General features: G+C 42.4%; 1 protein-coding gene across 2 annotated transcripts in view; it reads right to left on the bottom strand.

Moving 5' to 3' along the window:
• Nucleotides 1-23499, bottom strand: part of LOC126194804 (sodium-coupled monocarboxylate transporter 1-like) — a 202557-nt gene extending 179058 nt beyond the window's left edge. For both annotated transcript variants that reach the window (XM_049933116.1, XM_049933117.1), the window contains exon 1: nt 23378-23499. The gene's annotated coding sequence lies outside the window, so the exon portion shown is untranslated. The remainder of the gene's footprint in view (nt 1-23377) is intronic.
• Nucleotides 23500-23887: the final 388 nt, after the last annotated feature.

Below are 23887 nucleotides of genomic sequence, written 5' to 3'. Positions count from 1 at the left end.
CACAGTCTCTAGCCGGTCGCTTGAATTCATCAATATCTACATCATACGCTGCAAGCCCCCTAACGGTTTGTGGTGGAGAATACTTCTGTATCACTGCTCCCTCCCCCCCAACCCCTTCACTGTCCCGTTCGCGAAGAATGACGCGTGGGAAGAATGATTGTCGGTAAGCCTCTGTATTATCTCTAATTTCTCGAATTTTCTCGTCTTTGTCATTTCGCGAGATGCATGTCAGAGGAAGTAATATGTTGTCCAACTTGTGTAGTAAACTTCTCCGTCATGCACAACGCCTCTCTTGTAACGTCTGCCACTGCAGGTTTTTGAGCATCTCTGACTGAACAATCTCGTGACGAAACACGCAGCTCTACGTTGGATCTCCTCTATCCTATCTGGCAAGGAACCCAGATAAATGAACAATAAGAGTCAGTCGAATAAGCGTGGAATAGATATATTTCCTTAAGATTCTTTCTATGTATGTCAGTCTAGCATCTGCTTTTCCCACTATTTATTTCATGTGCTCATTCCACTTAAAACTGCCCGGATAGTTGCTCCGAGACTATTCCAGCAACCTGTCATCGGTAGTCTAGCTGAACAGTAGTGGATTTCCTTCCTATGAATGCGTAGTGTGTTAATATATTTATTTTCAGGGTCAATTTTCAGAGCCTGCACCATTTATCAATCCTCTGCAGGTCTTTCTACAAATCGATACTGCTTCTGCCGTTCCTACTTTCTTATCGACAATCGCATCATCTGCAAACAGTCTGAAACAACATTCAACGCTTTCCAGTAGATTATTTATATATATTGTAAACGAATCGGTCCTATCACACTTCCTTGTGGTACTTCGGAAATTACCTTTACATCTTTTGATTTTGTTCCGTTAAGAGCGACGTGCTGAGTTCTGTCTGCAAGGAAGCTGCAGTGTCAAGTACCTTCCTGAAGTCAAGGAACACGGAGTCAGCGGAATCAATGTTCATATTTCGTTATCCAAAAACGCCATAATTCTTGAGCATAAAATATATTCTATATTTCTACAACAGATTGTCAACGATATTTACCCGTGCAACAGCTTGATTTGCAAACTTCGATAGCAGTTAATTCGAAAATGGCTCAAGGTATCAAATTTTTGTCTTCTCAGGACAATTTGCCCTGCGACACTCTTAGAACTTTTCGGAATGTTTCTGAGTATCCTATGTATGTTAAATGGTGTTGGTGATAACGGACACCCTCGTCTGAATTCTTGTGTGATTCTTTTCATTACTGTATATACTTCTGGTTGAACCAACGAATAACTTTATATTGTTATCCAGAGCGTCTTAGAGCTATGCGAGCAATTCCCGTGGATGTAAGGTAAATAATTTATAAAAGTATTCGTTCAAGTAAGTGCACAAACTTTCTGCTCTATTTAGTTTTTTCCAGGAAGACAATTTTGCCCTATCTGTTTCGGCAGTATTTTTGGTACCTCCAGGTGCTCCCGTTTTCTGTCAGACGTGCTGTTTGTCACATATGTAACAATTTAGGCCGTCAGAAAAAGTTAATTTGAAGTAATTTATGTCAGTCGAATTGTACATTATTAGAGGAAAATTAAAACCTATTCTATCTGGGAGTATGCATTCAATTTGTGGGTAGTCTTCCTGTAATATTTCTGCTGTTTCTGAGTTTTTGTTGGCTTATGTCATCCATAGGCACTCCACTTCAGTCATTGCAAAAAAATGGTTCAAATGGCTCTGAGCACTATGCGACTTAAAAGGTCATCAGTCGCCTAGAACTTAGAACTAATTAAACCTAACTAACCTAAGGACATCACACACATCCATGCCCGAGGCAGGATTCGAACCTGCGACCGTAGCGGTCGCTCGGCTCCAGACTGTAGCGCCTAGAACCGCACTGCCACGCCGGCCGGCTCAGACATTGTAGTTTACGATATGTTTATCATTATAGTTTGATTAGTTTATTCCCGACTATATATTAAGGTTCATATACTAAACTACATCTGTCCTCTTCAAAAAACGGAATGTCCCAGAAATATGTCCGTCTCTGTTCCAATATTGTAGTATGGGACCTAGTGCCAAGGATCGTACTATAGTTGTATAGAATTAACGGATTTATCCTTAATTGGATGAGAGAAACTTCCAGCACATTGTACATTCGCACGTTTAACCGTATTACGATAATTCTTTTAAGAAAGGAGAATTAAAACAAGGTAATACTCGAAAGCTAAGCCTCGAACTATTTGTATTAGTATATGAAGATGATAGCTGTTCTATCGGACATTGGTGATTGTGCAGCTCCCGAAGAAGGAAATTACAGTGACGTCCAGACCATTAGCTGCTTACAGGCATTGATAAATATCAACGGGTACAGCTGAAAATATGTGGCCCGATCGGGACTCGAAAGCGGGATCTCCTGCTTACGGACGCTCTATCCGACTGAGCCATTTCTTTTTTTTTTTACTATTATCACAGTGACTTGGTACTATAATGAAAGTTCAGTAGACGATACTCAGATAATCATGTAATATAAGCTGCAAATGGGAGAACAAATTAATTATGATAACAAAACAATAATAAAAGGAGAAGAAAAAACGAGAACATAGCCAAAAACCACCACCAAGCTCTCACGATGTGGATAAATTTTTTAATAGTTTTTGATACTTATTTAGGTTTTTAATTTTTATTTATTTTGTATTATATAGAACCCAAAAGCAGAAGGACAACAAATCAGATCATATTGTAAATAGCAAACTACGAAAAATTTCAATAAGATTTCAAGGATTGTATACGCTCATGTATATATATACAGCATGGTCCATTGATCGTGAGAGGGCCAAATATCTCACGAAATAAGCGTCAAACGAAAAACTACAAAGAACGAAACTTGTCTAGCTTGAAGGGGGAAACCAGATGGCGCTATGGTTGGACCGCTAGATGGCGCTGCCATAGGTCAAACGGATACAAATGGGTTTTTTTTTAAATAGGAACCCCCATTTTTAATTATATATTCGTGTAGTACGTAAATAAAAATGAATGTTTTAGTTGGACCACTTTTTTCGCTTTGTGATAGATGGCGCTGTAATAGTCACAAACATATAGCTCACAATTTTAGACGAACATTTGGTAACAGGTAGGTTTTTTAAATTAAAATACAGAACATAGGTACGTTTGAACATTTTATTTCGGTTGTTCCAATGTGATACATGTACCTTTGTGAACTTATCATTTCTGAGAACGCATCTGTTACAGCGTGATTACCTGTAAATACCACATTAATGCAATAAATTCCCAAAATGATGTCCGTCAACCTCAATGCATTTGGCAAACGACATTCCTCTCAACATCGAGTAGTTCGCCTTCTGTAATGTTCGCACATGCATTGACAATGCGCTGACGCATGTTGTCAGGCGTTGTCGGTGGATCACGATATATCGTTCAACTTTCTCCACAGAAAGATCCGGTGAGCGTGGGCTTCGACGACCAATCCACCTGTCATGAAATATGCTATTCAATACCGCTTCTACCGCACGCGTGCTATGTGCCGAACATCCATCATGTTGGAAGTACATCGACATTCTGTCATGCAGTGAAACGTCTTATAGTAACATCGGTAGAACATTACGTAGGAAATCTGCATACATTACACCATTTAGATTGCCATCGATAAAATGGGGGCCAATTATCCTTCTTCCAATAATGCCGCACCTTACATTAACCCGCCAACGTCGCTGATGTTCCACTTGTCGCAGCCATCGTGGATTTTCCGTTGCCCAATAGTGCATATTATGCCGGTTTGCGTTACCGCTGTTGGTGAATGACGCTTCGTCGCTAAACAGAACGCGTGCAAAAAATCTGTCTTCGTCCCGTAATTTCTCTTGTGCCCAGTGGCAGAACTGTACACGACGTTCAAAGTCGTCGCCATGCAATTCCTGTGGCATAGAAGTATGGTACGGATGCAATCGATGTTGATGTAGCATTCTCAACACTGACGTTTTTGAGATTCCCGATTCTCGCGCATTTTGTCTGCTACTGATGTGCGGATTAGCCCCGAAAGCAGCTAAAACACCCCCTTGGGCATCATCATTTGTTGCAGGTCATGGTTGATGTTTCACATGTGGCTGAACACTTCCTGTTTCCTTAAATAATGTAACTATCTGGTGAACGGTCCGGACACTTGGATGATGTCGTGCAGGATACCGAGCAGCATACATAGCACATACATCAACACGATTTCGACCTTTTCCGCAATTGGTAGACGGTCTATTTTAACACGGGTAATGTATCACGAAGCAAATACCGTCCGCACTAGCGGAATGTTACGTGATACCACGTACTTATACGTTTGTGACTATTACAGCACCATCTACCACAAAACGAAAAAAGTGGTCCAGCTAAAACATTCATATTTATTTACGTACTTCACGAATATGTAATAAAAAATGGAGGTTCCTATTTTAAAAACACGCAGTTAATATCCTTTTAACCTATGGCAGCGCCATCTGGTTTCCCCCTTCAAGCCAGACTAGATTCGTTCTTTGTAGTTCTTTCGTTTGTTACTTATTTCGTGAGATATTTGGCCCGGTCACTATCAATGGACCACTCTGTATACTTCATCTATATACACTTTACAATAGGAATGAAACGATACTGAGTCAAAACACTGCACTAATCGAGTTGGGAAACTAGGAGAGAACAAACCGAAGCAAATCAGATGGGAAACATAGATAACAAGGAAACCACCTATCATTAGAAAAATGAAATTAACCAACACCTTGCCGACGGAAAACCAGATTCAACATGTTGGCGAAGAAGTCTCAATATCGAGGCATTCCCAAGCATGTCCAATAGGCCATGATCATGTACTGCATGGAGTCCACGTGATCTTCCCCCTCGCCTTCTACAACATAATGAACGAATTGTCCCAGTAACCACATAACGGTATGGGTTTTCGACCGTGGAAAGAAGCAAAAATCCGGAAGCAATATGATGTCCGTAGTATATAAAGTCTCAGAAGATCGAGTAAGGAAGGCCAATTGCGTCCTAATTCAAGACCAATTTGCCATTTGACCTCCACAAATATAGAGATGTCGTATCTTATCTGTAGACGTACAAAGATTACATAAATCCGTGTCGCTAAGCCCAATACGGAAAAGTTGCTCGTTCGTCGGACTCAACTTCTTTACTACCTTATACCAAGAGGACGCCACTCGTATCGGCAATATAGGAACACTCATATTGCACCAAACTGTCGCCCAGTTTGTTTGCGGCAATTCTCTTTAAACGAGGTTCAGAAAAGGGGCTACTTTCGTACGACTTCGTGGGAATTGCATGGTGAGGACGGGTTTCCATAAAATGTCAGCCCGTAAATAGCTAACTGCAAGACAAAAGTCACGAATGTATTTTAACTCATAATTTATACGACCAACATCAATAGGTGGGTTCAATACTAGCAGGGCGGACACAGAGAAATAAACGAGACGTTAATGTGTGTGTTTCTTGAGTTATCAGCCAAACAGTACGTCGCACATATAGCATCTGCATCTTCCTTCGTATGTCAACCAGGCCCAACCCCCCAAAGGAACGAGTCTTTGTAACCACCTCATACCGTAAGCGAAGGATATGTCTCTTCCATTAGAAACGAACAGACTGTTGCCGTAGTTTCTTCACCATAATCGAGGGAAGCGGATAAACTTGGGACAGGTAATAAGCTTCGCTTAAAACATATGTATCCAGTATTAGGACTTCCTGGAGCAGAGTAAGTGAACGTCTTTCATGTTTTAGTATCGCTCCCTGAATTTTTTCCGTAACAGACCTCCAGTTGAGCGTCGCCATTTTGAGTGGACAGAGATCAATGGTGATAACGATAGACTATGCCGATCCACTACAGTAGCCCATGGAAGAACTGCATAATCAAAACCTCGCAAAGTAAGAAACCAGCATTTACCTTCATTAAGTAGTGTACCTGAACTCCGACTATAATCATCGATTACAGCCTTCAGTCGAGGTATCTCCGCAGAATTGCAGAGAATAACTATCACATCAGCCGTGTATGCACGAACAGATGTAGTCCCTCTGGAAAGCGTCCAACCTTTCAGCTGTGATGCTAGCATCCGAAGTAGGGGCTCCAGAAACAACACAAACGAAGTCATTGAGAGCGGGCTTCCTTGAGGCACTCGCTGAAGGATATTTATCAGAGGCGTCAGTTGGTCATTAACTACCACCAAAGCTCAAATACCTGTAAACACATGCCTCCAGAATCCGGAGCAAGAAGTCGTGATTAACACGATCAAATGCCTTATCAAAGTCTAGGAAAGCAAGGGCACAAGGGACTGATGTCACAGCAGCAACCGAAACCATGTCATGACACTCAACTACAGAATGGTACGACCAGGTACGCAGCGTTGATGTTTGGCAACAATCATTTCCATCGGAGTCGACATCCTACTATTAACTGCCCTCGCCACAGTCTTATAATCGAAGATTAACTAAGTAATTGAGTGAATGAGGTCGGCGCTACTCCACCCTGCAACAATTTATTCAAAAGAGACGTAAACAGCGACCAAAAGCCCACGTAAAATTCCTTGGGAAGTCCATCCAGACCAGGAGACTTTTGAGAAGGCGATCCCACAATAAGTTTGTAAACTTCCTCAGGCTGAAATGCGGCTAAGAGCGTTTTATTATGCCCAGGTGTAATTGTCGTATCCTAGATACTGACTAGTGGGTTGTAAGGCATTGCGCTGGACTCATCAATGTCATAGATGTCTACATAGTATTGGTGTAAGACACGCACTATATCAGCTTGCTCTGATACGATACGTACATTATTTCTCGTAAGAGAATGAAACTCGAATTTTGGCGGGAATTTCTTTGTCACAGGGCTGTGCTGACATCTCAGACACCCACGCCCCCCTCGCCCCCGGGGAATTGACAATACCCTTTCTGGGACTCGAACCCTGGTACTCCTGGGAGGACGGCCCAAGTGTACCCCCCCTAACACAATAAACCCACCGGAGGTGCTTGGAATTGACCAGAAATTAAAAATGGCTGTGCCATTTCCAGGACTCGAACCCTGATTCTACTGGAAGGAAAGCCCAAGTGCACCCCATAACACATGGAAACTGTCCAGATGCGGGAGAGGAAGGTTATGTTAGTGTACTCTATTTATTTTGGTCGGGAAGCTGAAGCAAAGATCTATCCTAATTACGTTATTAATCACAAAGTTCAGGCCTAATTACACATAGTGCTTGAAAGTGCAGTACAGCTCAAAAACTGATGATACCATACAACTGATGTTATTTTTCTGGGAACAAAACGCAATACCACTCGAAACTAGCGACAGACACACTCAAACTCTACTCTGCACCTACAAGCTGGCATGTGAAAGGCAGCGGTGTAAGGTACTATCTTGATTCTTTTTGGCAGGAACAATGTTCAACAGATGAGATGCTGGTGTTGACAAACAGATGAGATGCTGAAGTTACCCGGGATGAGTTGAAAAAGTGCATTACCTGTAAGCAAACAGTATCCATCGTTATTTGACGTCAGAGTTCGCTACAGACGCTTGGTCAAAAACCACCTACAGCCCAGGTAACCGATTGCAAAACACATTACCGCAACTGATGGAAAAAAATGCGTCACAGTTTTAATTCGAAAGTGTTGTGAAAAAACCAGCACTCATAATGAACGGGTCATAATGCAGCACATGCACTGGGGAAAATCGTCATCCTGAAAGACTGCAGAGGGGTCAGTAGCTGAACATGCGTTCTCCTCGATAGGCGTCCACAAACTGCCGTAAATCGAGGCCTTTTTCATCCCTCCCCCCTCCACTCCTCACTCCCTCATCCACCTATGGGGAGGGTGGGGGAGTCACAAGCTTGTTGAAATGGCCAGCTGCTACGTCGAGCATCTCATAGTTTCTCTGCGCCCTTGTGCCCATCCTTTGCTGCCATCCTCTGCCATCGCTGGCCGCACTCGGTTTTCCACCGTCTGGCAGCCACCTTGGGGCGACACTCCTACGCCATCAATACAAAGTGCAACTTGTTTGTCTGAAATATAGCGGAAGAGCCCGCACACACTGCCCCCTAGGCAGAGAGCGGTTGCGTCCAGCGACTGCTGACTGCAGACGTGCCCCGCTGCCACTCGTGATACACAGCATGCCTTCAGGCACCAGTCCTAGACAACACAAAAGAGAAATTAGCATAACCTTGCCCATCCAGAGAATGGTCCAGATGGAACACAGCACTCGGCTTTCCACCATCTGGCCACCGACTTAAGGCAACGCTCGTACACCAACACCGTATCATGTTTAGTCAACTAAACAATAGGAGATAAAAGGACGGCCGCCTCAAGTGCAACTTGTTCGTCTAAATTATAGCGACACAGCCGCCCCCAATAGTTAGGGCACGCACCTGCGACGGTGACCTGACACAGACTAGGCAGGCCCCCAACGCCTGCAATAGGCCTCTCGTTCTGCGATGGAAAACACTTTCATTTGACATCAATGCATTTATAACCAAGCATGTATTAAGAAAAGGAGTACACATTTGAGACCATAATAAATGCCCTTCTTCAGCGAAAATAGGAAAAGTCCATTTTCTTTTATTTTCATGTGCAACCTCGGTATAGTTTTTACGTTTGAATGCAGAAAAAAATCTGTATTAAGCAATTTCTTTCAGTTTGTTGAACAAATTACATGCAAATTACATGCTTCCCTGAATATGGAAGTTAATAGGAATATAAAAAAAAGGGAGGAAGGTTTATCTGTTTACCAAGAGTAATAGAAGGCAGATTTCAGACTACCTAACAGATCAAAACGAAAATTTCTGTTCCGACACTGACAATGTTGAGTGTTTATGGAAAAAGTTCAAGGCAATCGTAAAATGCGTTTTAGACAGGTACGTGCCGAGTAAAACTGTGAGGGATGGGAAAAACCCACCGTGGTACAACAACAAAGTTAGGAAACTACTGCGAAAGCAAAGAGAGCTTCACTCCAAGTTTAAACGCAGCCAAAACCTCTCAGACAAACAGAAGCTAAACGATGTCAAAGTTAGCGTAAGGAGGGCTATGCGTGAAGCGTTCAGTGAATTTGAAAGTAAAATTCTATGTACCGACTTGACAGAAAATCCTAGGAAGTTCTGGTCTTACGTTAAACCAGTAAGTGGCTCGAAACAGCATATCCAGACACTCCGGGATGATGATGGCATGGAAACAGAGGATGACACGCGTAAAGCTGAAATACTAAACACCTTTTCCAAAGCTATTTCACAGAGAAAGACCGCACTGCAGTTCCTTCCCTAAATCCTCGCACAAACGAAAAAATGGCTGACATCGAAATAAGGGTCCAAGGAATAGAAAAGCAACTGGAATCACTCAACAGAGGAAAGTCCACTGGACCTGACGGGATACCAATTCGATTCTACACAGAGTACGCGAAAGAACTTGCCCCTCTTCTAACAGCCGTGTACCGCAAGTCTCTAGAGGAACGGAGGGTTCCAAATGATTGGAAAAGAGCACAGGTAGTCCCAGTCTTCAAGAAGGGTCGTCGAGCAGATGCGCAAAACTATAGACCTATATCTCTGACGTCGATCTGTTGTAGAATTTTAGAACATGTTTTTTGCTCGAGTATCATGTCGTTTTTGGAAACCCAGAATCTACTATGTAGGAATCAACATGGATTCCGGAAACAGCGATCGTGTGAGACCCAACTCGCTTTATTTGTTCATGAGACCCAGAAAATATTAGATACAGGCTCACAGGTAGATGCTATTTTTCTTGACTTCCGGAAGGCGTTCGATACAGTTCCGGACTGTCGCCTGATAAACAAAGTAAGAGCCTACGGAATATCAGACCATCTGTGTGGCTGGATTGAAGAGTTTTTAGCAAACAAAACACAGCATGTTGTTTTCAATGGAGAGACGTCTACAGACGTTAAAGTAACCTCTGGCGTGCCACAGGGGAGTGTTATGGGACCATTGCTTTTCACAATATATATAAATGACCTAGTAGATACTGGCGGAAGTTCCATGCGGCTTTTAGCCGATGATGCTGTAGTATACAGAGAAGTTGCAGCATTAGAAAATTGTAGCGAAATGCAGGAAGATCTGTAGCGGATAGGCACTTGGTGCAGGGAGCGGCAACTGTCCCTTAACATAGACAAATGTAATGTATTGCGAATACATAGAAAGAAGGATCCTTTATTGTATGATTATATGATAGCGGAACAAACACTGGTAGCAGTTACTTCTGTAAAATATCTGGGAGTATGCGTGCGGAACGATTTGAAGTGGAATGATCATATAAAATTAATTGTTGGTAGGGCGGGTACCAGGTTGAGATTCATTGGGAGAGTGCTTAGAAAATGTAGTCCATCAACAAAGGAGGTGGCTTACAAAACACTCGTTCGACCTATACTTGAGTATTGCTCATCAGTGTGGGATCCGTACCAGATCGGGTTGACGGAGCAGATGGAGAAGATCCAAAGAAGAGCGGCGCGTTTCGTCACAGGGTTATTTGGTAGCCGTGATAGCGTTACGGAGATGTTTAATAAACTCAAGTGGCAGACTCTGCAAGAGAGGCGCTCTGCATCGCGGTGTAGCTTGCCAGGTTTCGAGAGGGTGCGTTTCTGGATGAGGTATCGAATATATTGCTTCCCCCTACTTATACCTCCCGAGGAGATCACGAATGTAAAATTAGAGAGATTAGAGCGCGCACGGAGGCTTTCAGACAGTCGTTCTTCCCGGGAACCATACGCGACTGGAACAGGAAAGGGAGGTAATGACAGTGGCACGTAAAGTGCCCTCCGCCACACACCGTTGGGTGGCTTGTGGAGTATAAATGTAGATGTAGATGTAGACCCGAGAGCGTCTCTCGTGTTCAGTGTCTGTAAATAAACTATTATGCACGTGGGTATTACAAACATTTCAGACAATCTTTCAGGCCATTGGCACACATGTTGGTAAAAAAACACATTCATTTTACGTTTGAGAACAAGAAGCTATATTTCAAAAGAACATAGCTGTTGTGTACACTATGATGGGCCACATTTTACCAGTGCGATGCTACATCGTACTAGCGTTTACGAAACAAATCGTGAGAGCCTGTCCCACCCTGTGTAGGTGGGAGACTGAAATTTCGTTAAAAGATATCGCTGCAACGCAAAAAGAAAAAGAAACGCTTGTCAAGAATCATTCCGTGGACGCCTAACCATCTCCTCCACCTGCCATGCAGCACGTTTTTGATATCAATTTGACAGGCTAATTTTAAATTGATCATGAGATTCACTTTGTATGGCGAGTAATTTTTTTTTTCAGCAGTCGGATTACACTCATTAAGTAGGACAACTGGAGATCCATGGAGGGAACACGAGTTTCTTTTCAAGGAACACTATTGAGAAATGACATCTGAAGCTGACCAAAGAGGGATTCTACAACCCACAACATACATTTCGTGTAATGACCGCACTATTAAAAACACGATCATAACGCCGATGTTACCTTCATCCTGCATAAAAAGCGGTCTTCAGTCTACAGGCACACGCGATCGGTGATAGTGTTACACTTTCAGGCAGAAATGCAGTCCGAAATGCTGTCTGCAATTTGGAATCAAGTCTATCCATTCAATCACATATTTTGCGTTGGATCCTGTCGAGACGTCTTTTTTTTTTTTTTTTAATGATTACAGTCACTGGTGAATCATATTTGTGCCACTCTCGTACCTCGAAACGAGTCATCTTTCTTAGAACCTATCTGCTACTGATCCCATATTCCAAGGACTCTGGTGCTGTTTTTAGTCACTCTTCATCTTGTAACTGCTCCTAAGTCTGTGCCCCGCCCTCCCTGTAGCTTAGTGTATGTGGTCGTCCCAATTTAAGTCTGACCTGTACGGAAGTCAGAGAGCGCTATATCTAAGACATTCCTGCATTCTGTGGCGCAATGGGCTGAGCTGAGTAAATGCAACATGAGCGCACTTTGACCACTCGGTGGAAATGGGAACTTCGTGTCATAGCTCCGTCAACCGTGTTCAGTGTGTAAGGCCAATGCCAAAAGAAGGTTCCCCTGCAACACGAGGTAATAGAAGAGGTAGTACGAGCAGTTAGGGTGGTGTTTCTTGTTGGAAACTTTAGGAAGATTACGCAACATACATTGCATGGAGGAAGGACAAAGATTTTGACACATCTCCAAACTACATACAGGTACTACAGTCTGAAGGTGATCTGTGTCTCTCAGGGTCAATCATCCAAACATATGTGGCGATCCTTTTAAATATACAGGTATTAATTCACTGGAAAAGGAAGTCAAAAAATAATTAAGACATCAGGGGCTACATTATATTACAGGTTTACACGTGCTTTGTACTCGCACTCGGTGGCAGGCGTCAACGTCAGCGCTAGACAGCTGCCGCCGCGGTGTGGCGCTGCCTTGCTTTGCAGCGTCCTTGAGAACTGCGGCCGCTCTATTGGATGATGGAGGCACAATGACACTGACTGGCAGATTTAGAGCTCCCGTGGCGTTAGGACCAGCCTGACTGCTTGCTCACCCATGTCTCACTTCTTGCACTGTGTGACCAGTGACAAGACTATGTATCATGTATTGAGCACTGCTACTGAAACCATTGTATTTTCTGTGTATCTCTACTTATTTGTTTCATACAATAACGTGAAAAAATCTTAAGGGTCTACCATTGGATGGAATCAAACATCGTTCGTTTTGCTTTTATTACTGCGCAGTTTCAAACGACTGTGTAGCATAATAACCCATGAAATTGAACGTAAATGAATTAAAGTCAAAGCACTCATCAATTTCCACAATGATAAGAACATTCTTACACTTCCTAGTGTATGCTGTAAATTACTATTCGAGATACACACGATATCAGATATTTACTCGTAAGTGAAAAGTCCGGCCAAGCCCCTACATTTTTACTATTATGTGACTTGATTAGAGCGAATTTTTCTCAAGTCTGTTCAATTGCGGCTTCACAGCCGAAACTAGCAGTAATAAAAATAAAGTAAGAAAACGTTTCAAACCATTCAGTGAAAGATGGAATGGTAAAATGTTTTCATTTAGACAATTCGTGGTGGCTGTGAACCGTGTTAAAACTAAAATATATTCTTACAGTTTCTCTGTCCACCGTAAGAGCGTTTTATAACTATCGTTTGAAATCCATCAATACACAAAAATCTCTACATATGAAGGAGGATTATAATTTGAAAAGGTCATAGGTGTGTAAGTTTTGATGATCTGGAATTTTCTGTTCACTCTAAGACAAAAATAACGACTCACCACGACAAAACGGAAATCTGTAGATAAGATCTACATTTTCAGACAAACAAATTACTACAATGTAAAGTAACAAAAGTATTACAACGTAAAGTTTGGAAGGTAAGAGACGAGATACTGGCAGAAGTAAAGCTGTGAGGACGGGGTGTGCGTCGTGCTTGGGTAACTCAGTTGGTAGAGCACTTGCCCGCGAAAGGCAAAGGTCCCGAGTTCGAGTCTCGGTCCGGAACACAGTTTTAATCCGCCAGGAAGTTTCATATCAGCGCACACTCCGCTGCAGAGTGAAAATCTCATTCTCCAAACATCCCCAAGGCTGTGGCTAAGCCATGTCTGCGCAATATCCTTTCTTTCAGGAGTGCTAGTTCTGCGTGGTTCGCAGGAGAGCTTCTGTAAAGTTTTGAAGGTAGGAGACGAGGTACTGGCAGAAGTAAAGCTGTGAGGACGGGGCTTAGGTAGCTCAGTTGGTAGAGCACTTGCCCACGAAAGGCAAAGTTCCCGAATTCGAGTCTCGGTCCAGCACATAGTTTTAATCTGCCAGGAAGTTTCAAATTATTACAACATCAGAAAAATTCGATAATTTTTTTTCAAGAGAAGAGCTATACAAATTGAGCAATTCAGTGAAGCGTTGTTCTATCTCTGACGCTTATAAAAGTAGTTACTCGGCTTGGCATTGACTGATAGATTTGTTGGATGTCCTCCTGAGGGATGCCGTGCCAAATTTCGTCCAATTGGCGTGTTAGATCTTCAGAATCTCTTGCTGGTTGGGAGCCCCTGCCGGTAATGCTCCTAACGTTCTCAATTGGGGAGAGATACGGCGCACTTGCTGGCACAGGTAGGGTTTGGTTAGCAGCAAGACAAGCAGCGGAAATTCTCAACGTGTGCAGACGAGCGTTATCTTGCTGAAACGTAAGTCCAGGATGGCTTGCTATGAAGGAGAACGAAACGGGGCGTAGAATATCGTTGATATAGCGCCGTGCATTCCATTATGCTGTTCAGATATGCAGAAATACAAGTCACTTAAGAATGAAATACAAAGCAATTGTGGGGAATCTAAGGTGAAATGGCTACATGAAAAATGAGAGGAAATCGAAACAGATATGATTGCCAGAAGAACTGACTCAGCATATTGAAAATTCGAAACAACCTTTGGTGAAATTAAAAGCTAGGGCGGTAATATTAAGAGTGCCATGATAATTCCACTGCTAAATGGAGAGAAGAGAGTGTATAGATGGAAAGAGTGCATTGAGGGCTTCTATGAGAGGGACATGTCTTGGTGAAATTAAAAGCTAGGGCGGTAATATTAGGAGTGCAATGGTAATTCCACTGTTAAATGCAGAGAAGAGAGTGGATAGATGGGAAGAGAGCATTGAGGGATTCTATGAGGGAGACATATCTGATGATGTGACAGAATAACAAACAGAAGTCGGTACGAAGTAGATATGGGATCCAGTATTGGAGTTAGAATATAAAAGAGAGCTGGAAGACTTAAAATTAAATAAGGCAAAGTGATAGACACATCCCATCGCGATTTCTAATATCATTCGGGGGAGTGGGAGAATTATCGTCCAGTTAGTTTAAAAACTGACGTATTTACGTTGCTTTAAAGGCTCACGAACCAAAGTTACCGACAAGAATAATGTACAGAAGAATGGAAACGAAAATTGTGGCCCTGTTACATGACTATCTGTTTGGCTTTAGCAAAGGTAAATGCACCAGAGATGCAATTCTGACATTCGAGTTGATGCTGGAAGCAAGGCTGAAGAAAAAACAAGACACGCTCATAGCATTTGTCGACTTGGAAAAAGCGTTCGACGATGTGAAATGGTGAAAGGTGTTCGAAATTCTGAGAGAAATTGGGGTAAGCTATAGGGAAAGATGTAATATACAACATGAACAAGAGTCAAGAGGGAGCAACAAGAGTGGAAGACAAGAAAGAAGTGCAAGGATTTAAAAGTATGTAAGACAGGGATCTAGTCTTTTGCCCCTGCTGTTCAAACTATGTGTCGAAGGAGCAATGACGGAAATAAAAGAAAGTTTCAAGATTTTGATTAAAATTCACTGTGAAAGGATATCAGTGCTAAGATTCGCTGATAACATTGATATCCTCAGGGAAAGTGAAGAAGAATTACAGGATCTGTTGAATGGAATGAACAGTCCAATGAGTATAAAGAATATAAATTGAGAGTAAATCGAAGAAAGGCGAAAGCAATGATAAGTAGCAGAAATGACAACAATGAGAAACTTAACATCATAAGCGCTGATGACGAAGTTTAAAAAAACTCTGCAAAGAGTGTATAAAAAACAGAGTACCACTGACAAAACTGTCATTCCTGACTAGGAGAAGTGTCCCCCCCCCCCCCCCGTCACCCCCTCTCCGTATTAAACATGGGTCTTAATTTAAGGAAGAATTTTCTGAGATGGTACGTTTGGAGCATAACATTATATGGAGTGTGGGAAAATCAAAACAGAGGAAATAGAAGCATTTGACATGTGGTTTTAAGAATAATGTTAAAAATTTGGGGGACTGATAAGCAATCAGGAGGTTCTCCGTAGAATCATCGAGAAAAGGAGTATATGGGAAACACTGAGAAGAAGAACGGACAAGATTACAAGACTTGTATAAAGACATCAGCGAATAACTTCCATGGTATTAGAGGGAGCTGTAGAGGGTAAAAGCTGAAGACGAAGACTGAGACTGGTACATGTGCAGCAAATAATTGTGAACGTAGGTTGCATGTACTACACTGGGATTAAAAAAAAGGAGAAAGAAAGAAAGTAAAAAAAGAAAAGAGATAAAAATGGCTGTTATTGATTTCTAATTTCTACTCCAAGTCACTTTTATATTGTATGTTTAATCTAACACAATACAATGCGTTCCTAACATGTTCTGTTCATCTTCAGGCGTTTATACATACATACATACATACATACAGAGAAATCTTACTTAAAAAGAAACAGTCTTGAACTAGATTAAGCTAGAACTCTTTGTCCATTGTTTGTTACTGTAGTGGCTGGTGTGGCATTTGGTGGGAGGGGGAGGAGGGGGGGGGCAGTGTATGGCTAGAAATCGAAGTCAGTGATGTCTTCTGCTGGTTTTCTTCCTTGTGGTTGATATGTATGATATCACAGCCTGTATAGGATGCAGGTAGATTTGCATCAGTTATGTGTTACGAAAATAGTGTGAAAGGCTTTTATATGACAGTTGATCGCTTACGATTTCATCATCTTGCTGCTTCACTTGCATCACTGGTGTAATGGGGGAGCTGTTGATTGACATTACACTATTGCACATTGTATTTTGTCACTGATTGCCAACGTAATTCACTGCACAAACTGCTACGACGTTATGCACACAACACAAGATGGCGGACTGTAGCATGTGAGTCTTTATCGATTATTGAGGTTTTGTATCGATATTCTTGTTTTTACAGATTTGTAGTCAGTTATTTACATTGACATCTCTTGAATCAAGTTAGAACTGGCTTAAGACTGTCGAAGAATTTTGAGTTTTTGAATTCGGTTATTTCGTTAAGAATTTTACCTCCATGCTTTGTATTATGTACGAAAATTTCCATTTCTTCCATGATATCCATTCTTTTACTTTTTCCTATTTTGCGTAAAATTTCGAGGTTGTCTCGATTTTCAAAGGGTGGCCTGTGTCTTTACTGCTGATTTGTTACATTTATCAAGCCTGTAGCACTCTAAATGTTCTTTGAATCGGGTTCTGAAATTCCTACCTGTTTGGCCGATATATTTATTACATCGGCAGAAATTAGAAACAAATAATTATCCCACACAGTCACGGTTCACAAACATAGCCATTGTGGTCGAAAATAATAATAATAAAAATCACTGTGCCCAGGGTGTCCTGGATGACAACTCGAGGACGACAACCAAAGAGGTTCTGCTATGAGAAGAAACGGTACCCCAGGCCACCATTCCTGGTTCTTTGGCAGTATGGCGGGCAACACCGGGTTAGTATCCCACCACTGTTCAGGGCGTCTCCAGAGACGTCTTCGCTGTCATCGGGCTCAGTTCGAAACAGGATTCATCACTGAAGACAATTCTGCTGCAATCAATGAGATTCCAGGCCGAGCAAATGTTTTTGGAACCATAATTCAGTTCTGTAAATGGATTATATTGTAACGTGTGCATTGATAAATGGCAGCCGTGACAATGACCAGTTGCTCAGGGTCTTAGTTGTAGCCGTATGGTGCGGAAATGTTACTGGTACACTATATTTCATTTCAGAGAAGAGACTAATATCTCATGTGAGAAACAAACAAGAAACAATACTGTACGCTTATCATTAACACCAAAGAGCGTGTAACTTATTTATACCAATCAGAAACTAAATATTCAAGTTTCTGTATGAGCTGTTAATATTAAAGTATTTAGCTTACGATCCTCTACTACGATGGTGTGACGAGAAATAAGTCTCCGAATTTTTTTACATCCATACTTTGAATGCTTTTAAAATAAAAGTTATTAACATTCTACATCTTTACTCTTAGAGTCTACATATTTGCAGCCCTCTGCCTCTAGACGTCTCCGAATTGTAGCGTGCAGCACGGCGATGTGTACCGTAACTACGCTATGTGATCAAAAGTATCCGGACACCCCCAGAAACATACTTTTTCGTATTAGGTGCATTGTGCTGCCACTTACTGCCAGGTACTCCATATCAGCGACCTCAGTAGTCGTTATACATCGTGAGAGAGCACAATGAGTCGCTCCGCGGAACTCACGGACTTCGAATGTGGTCAGGTGACTGGGTGTCACTTTTGTCGTAAGTCTGCACGCGAGATTCCCACACTCCTAATCATCCCTAGGTCCATTGTTTCCGAAGTGATAGTGAAGTGGAAATGTGAAGGGACACATACAACACAAAAGCGTACAGGCCGATCTCATCTGTTGACTGACAGAGACCGCCGACAGTTGAAGAGGGTCGTAATGTGTAATAGGCAGCCATCTATCCAGACCATCACACAGGAATTCCATACTGCATCAGGATCCACTGCAAGTTCTATGACAGTTAGGCGGGAGGTGAGAAAACTTGGATTTAATGGTCGAGCGGCTGCCCATGAGCCACACATCACGCCGGTAAATGCCAAACGTCGCTTCGCTTGGTTTAAGGAGCTTAAACATTGGACGATTGAACACTGGGAAAACATTGTGTGGAGTGACGAATCACGGTACACAGTGTGGCGATTCGATGGCAGGGTGTGGGTATGGCGAAAGCCCGGTTAACGTCTTCTGCCAGAGTGTGTAGTGCCAACAGTAAAATTCGGAGGAGGTGGTGTCATGGTGTGGTCGAGTTTTTCATGAGGGGGGGAGGGGGGCTTGCACCCATGCACCCATTGTTGTTTTGCGTGGCACTATCACAGCACAGGCCTACATTGATGTTTTAAGCACCTTCTTGCTTCCCACTGTTGAAGAGCAATTCGGGGATGGCGATTGCATCTTTCAACGTGTTCGAGCACATGTTCATTATATACGTCATGTGGAGGAGTGATTACACAACAATAACATCCCTGTAATGGACTGGCCTGCACAGAGTCCTGACCTGAATCCTACAGAACAACTTTGGGATGTTCTGGAACTCTGACTTCGTGCCAGGCCTCACCGACCGACATCTATACCTCACATCAGTGCAGCACTCCGTGAAGAACGGGTCTGCCATTCCCGAAGAAACCTTTCAGCACCTGATTGAACGTATGATTGAGAGAGTTGAAGCTGTCATCAAGGCTAAGGGTGGGCCAGCACCATACTGAATTCAAGCATTACCGATGGAGGGCGCCACGAACTTGTAAGGCGTTTTCAGCCAGGTGTCCGTCGGTGCGTGAGAAAGGGCACGTTGTAAATGAGTTTAAAACTCACAGATTTCTTCCACTTACGAAGCACCCTCTCCTTCAGCATGACTATGACAGACCCGACATGAGAGCTACTACAGCTGTAAAAGTCCGACGCCTTGGTTTCACTGTCATCAATGATCCTCTATACATTCCCGACTTGGTCCCATCCGATTTTCATCCGTTTCCAAAACTTAAGGAACACCTTCGAGGACATAACTTTGATACTTACGAAGCGTTGCCGTCAAAGGCTAGGTTGTAACTCCGTCAGCAAAGTCAAACATTCTACAGGGACGGAAACAAGAAACTGGTCTCTCATAGGGAGATACGTGTTCGTCACTAGACTGACTATGTTGAGAAATGAATATTTAGACATGAAGAGTAAATACACAGAATGTTAATAACGTTTGTTTTATTTAAAATATTTTAAGAGTTTTCACATAAAAAATCGGAGACTTAGTTTGCAGCACTCCCTCGTATCTGTACATTTTTGACGCTGATGGTCGGGAATAGCTAAACGTCTACAAAAAATCACCCTATCTCAATTGCAGATTGCGTGTCTAACGACTTCTAGGGAGAAGAAATATTTTATTCTCGGTATTTCTTATAACCAAGGACGGGTTTTAAACGTGTTAAGTGCTGTCCTAATCTATTCGTTAAGGGGTATAATCCTGCTTTAGAGATTTAACACAATAAGTCAAGCAAATTAGAAACTATCAATATTACAGCATGAAAATTACCCACTTTATATTCATGCAGCATTTGTGCAAGAGAGCACTTTGGGACTTTCAACAAACTTTAAGTAAAATTTCAAATCTTTTCTAGTCAACACCGCCGCCAACAAAATATTAAAAAGAAATAAGTTTATAGCGAACCACATGTTCATTGCTCATGCAGTAAAAGGTAAGCACCAGTGTTTTAACATGTTACTTCTCTGCTACTAACTCTATTCACTACATATTTTGTAGGAAGTACCCACATATACCACTGAATGTACCTGCAAGTTTATATCACTGGATGACCCATTGTTCAGGAGATATGACGTCATAAACATTGAGCTGTTTGAAAAACTAACTCTTCTTACAATAGAGCTATTTTAATGGGTGTTCGATTCTTCACAGAATTGGTATAGGTCGGTTATTGGAACTACGTATGTCACATTAGGGAACAAATTAATATCTTGTATGAAAAAATTGTATCATCATTAGAGAAATAAACAAGGAACAGTGCTTTACGCTTATCAACAAGACTTTCTGACATTCATTCTCCTGGCACAACGGTTTTCTATTGTGAGGATACTTAACGTGCCTTTGACCTCATTAAGGCACGTGTGAGGCACACTAGCGCTTCGCTACTGTTTGAATTCCTCGTGGAATTAAGCGACACAAAAAGATAGCGTTCCACCAGCTTACGAAACAGTCTCTGAAGATAGCAATCGCGTACACCACTAACTTCTTTCTTTCGTGCCCTATGAAAGGTGGCACGTGGTAAAGATAATTATACTGAACAACTCCTTTCGAATACAAACGAAAGAAGGAAGGTTAGGATTTAACATCCAAAGGACAACGAGGTCATCAGAAACGATGCGTAAGCTCTACAGGGCAAGGTTGAAATGGGAAACTGGCCCTGTCTTTTTCAAAAGGTGTCATACTGATATTAATCGATAATAGTAAACAATGGATAAATCTGGGTAGTTTGAGTCCCGTCCTGCCGAACGCGTCATTAAGATGCCTGTCGCTGCACCCTGACACTGGGTGTGGAGGAAAAGAAAGTCACATATCGACTTACTGTCAAAGTCGATTATACCTACCCAATCGTCAACAGAACTTCACTTATCTTCCTTTCGTCACAATGTATTACTAAGGAGCTCTGTAACAGATTTACTATAACAGTGAAGCAACCGACAACACGGAACACCTCATAGTGTTTCAGAACCGGGAGTAGTTATTGGAAAGATTGATGGAGGCAAGTCACGAAGAAAAATTTATTCCAGGAATGTACATGGAACGATGGTTCAAATGGCTCTGAGCACTATGGGACTCAACTGCTGAGGTCATTAGTCCCCTAGAACTTATAACTAGTTAAACCTAACTAACCTAAGGACATCACACACATCCATGCCCGAGGCGACCGGTCTCGCGGTTCCAGACTGCAGCGCCAGAACCGCGCGGCCACTTCGGCCGGCTATGGAACGATGTATAATAATAAAATTCGGCTTATCTTAGAGCTCCACGAAGAAAAAGTAAAAAACGTTAAGATTGGAAAAATAAAGGACAAGGACACACCCAGCAAGATTTTAATAAGGAAGACTTAAGTATTTTATCATTTTATTTACGAGGGATCGTTTGAAGATACAGCCTATTCTATACTCTCAGAGTATTAAATTAACCTACTGCGGACTAGCATTGGCAAGAATGGCATCCCTGACCAAGAGAAGTCTACTAATATGAAACATAAGCCAAATTTTAGGAAGATAGAAAGCTGCGGTACTCGACTGAACTCGGTGACGAAGGTAGGAAGATGAAGTAATGTTTGAAAAATCCTGTAGAAATTGTTTTCAGTATTTGGAAGTGATGCAAAGATTGGCCACTTGCTTTAAACGTACCGTAAGTGAAATCAAGAATTTCACGAAATGGAAAAGCGTAGTATCCAATGACTGCAGTATCAATGATTCTCAGTTAGAACTAGTCATCTCATATTAATACCTATGATATGAAATGGACTGATAACATAGACTCAGTTGTACAGAACGTAGGTGGCAGCCTGCGCTTCGTTGTCAGGGTACTGGGAAAATACAGTCAATCTATTTCAACTAAATACGACTGCCAGCTCCCGAGCTGTCTCACGGACAGGCAGACAAAGAGACAATCAGACAGACGAAAGGGTTCTGTTTTTCCGATTGAGGTACGAGGCGCTCATTCCTCAGCTCAATACTTAACGCTCCCGTAGTGAACACGAAGACAAAATTAGACTAATTACTCTACGCGCAGATATTCTGGTGGTAGAAAAAAATTTCCATCTGACGCATGGGGACGTTAAGTTTGGAGCTATTTGCGAGGAGTAGGCTATGTGCTGCCACCAGATATCACCTTCTCCATTCTCTCATCATCATCATACAACAAAAACATTATAAAAAATGGTTCAAATGGCTCTGAGCACTATGGGACTTAACTTCTGAGGTCATCAGTCCCCTGGAGCTTAGAACTACTTAAACCTAACTAACCTAAGGACCTCACACGCACCCATGCCCGAGGCAGGATTCGAACCTGCGACCGTAGCGGTCGCGTGGTTCCAAACTGTAGCGCCTAGAACCGCTCGGTCACCCCGGCTGGCAAAAACATTATACTACACTCCAACCTCCCCCCCTCCCCCAAATCCTCCCGACACACACACATACACATACATAATACGTGCATGTAGTTTAATAAATACTGTAATGGAGCACGTTGACAAAAAAAAAAAAAATGTAAATGTCGTGTGACTAGGGCCTTCCGTCGGTTAGACCGTTGGTATGGTGCAAATCTTTCGTTTTCACGTCACTTCGGCGACTTGAGCGTCGATGGCGATGAAATGATTATGATTAGGACAACACAACACCCTGTACCTGAGCGGAGGAATCTCCGACCCAGACGGGAATCGATCCCAGGCCCTTAGGACTGACACTGTGTCGCGCAGACCACTCAGCTACCGGGGGCGGACGTTGAAAATAAATAAAAAGAAAGTACTTCACACAGAAACATTTAAGCAGTCATTATTTCCGCACTCCATACGCTATTTGATCAAAAAGAAACTCTAACATGAGACATTGCGCTAAGCACACTCTGCCATGCACTTTACAGTGGTTTGCAGAATATATGTGTAGATGTAGACGTAGAGATTAGAAACTGATGTCCTGGGGACGTTAGATTTATAAGTGACGATGTACTAGGTCAGATGGCCTAGGACGGCTACTTCAGAAAAACTGTTCAAATTAAATTTTACAAATTAGGTACCCCAGTGGGATTTGCTCTCTCCCCCAACTCGTTATTTCCTGGATTGAGACAACCATCGAGTTTTTTAACAAGAAGGAAGACGTTCCTTCTGAAAAAAATAAGTAAATAATAATATTTAACCTGTGGAATGTTGTAGTTGCGTCGGGTTATTGGTTTTACTCACGGAACAATCGGCAATGCATTTGTAACGAAGTCTCTAATCTTCCGCACCTGCTAAATTACGATAGTGCAAAGCTGAAGCAAAGTATTTTCGCTGAATACCGTACCTGTGAGGCCGATGTTAAGCAAAGTTTCTGCGGTCGGAGCAGTGATGTACACCGGCCCGCCGTTGGCGAGTCGTTGGTTTCCAGAGGCGAACAGGCTTAAGCACGAGAGCGCATGCGCGTTCTGACCCCTACGTTTCCTGTCCTGTACCACAGCGGCCCGCCAATCTGCAGCCCCCACCACGCATCCTGTCGCTAGCTACCGTCGCCGCCTTCTCATCACTCCACGCGCTTAAGAACGATAAGCAACGTCTCTCTCTCTCTCTCTCTCTCTCTCTCTCTCTATCTTTGTGTGTGTGAGCATAAGCACAGTTTTATAGTTACTCATGCATACCAGTGACACATCAGTAAAACCGACTTTGCGGCGTTATTCATTGTTCATCACGAGAGAGATGGTGCTACGATTACAATACTGGATTCGTACGGTGGAGACATCTAAGCTGTCTATCCTAGTACAAATTTTACTTGTTTTCACCAAATGCTGAATGTCGGTACGGTTCCATCCACCTTTGC

The sequence above is a fragment of the Schistocerca nitens genome, chromosome 7, assembly GCF_023898315.1.
Source record: "Schistocerca nitens isolate TAMUIC-IGC-003100 chromosome 7, iqSchNite1.1, whole genome shotgun sequence".
NCBI lineage: Eukaryota > Metazoa > Arthropoda > Insecta > Orthoptera > Acrididae > Schistocerca > Schistocerca nitens.
Note: the sequence above shows the minus strand (reverse complement) of the source record. Positions and strands in the feature narration are given on the sequence as shown.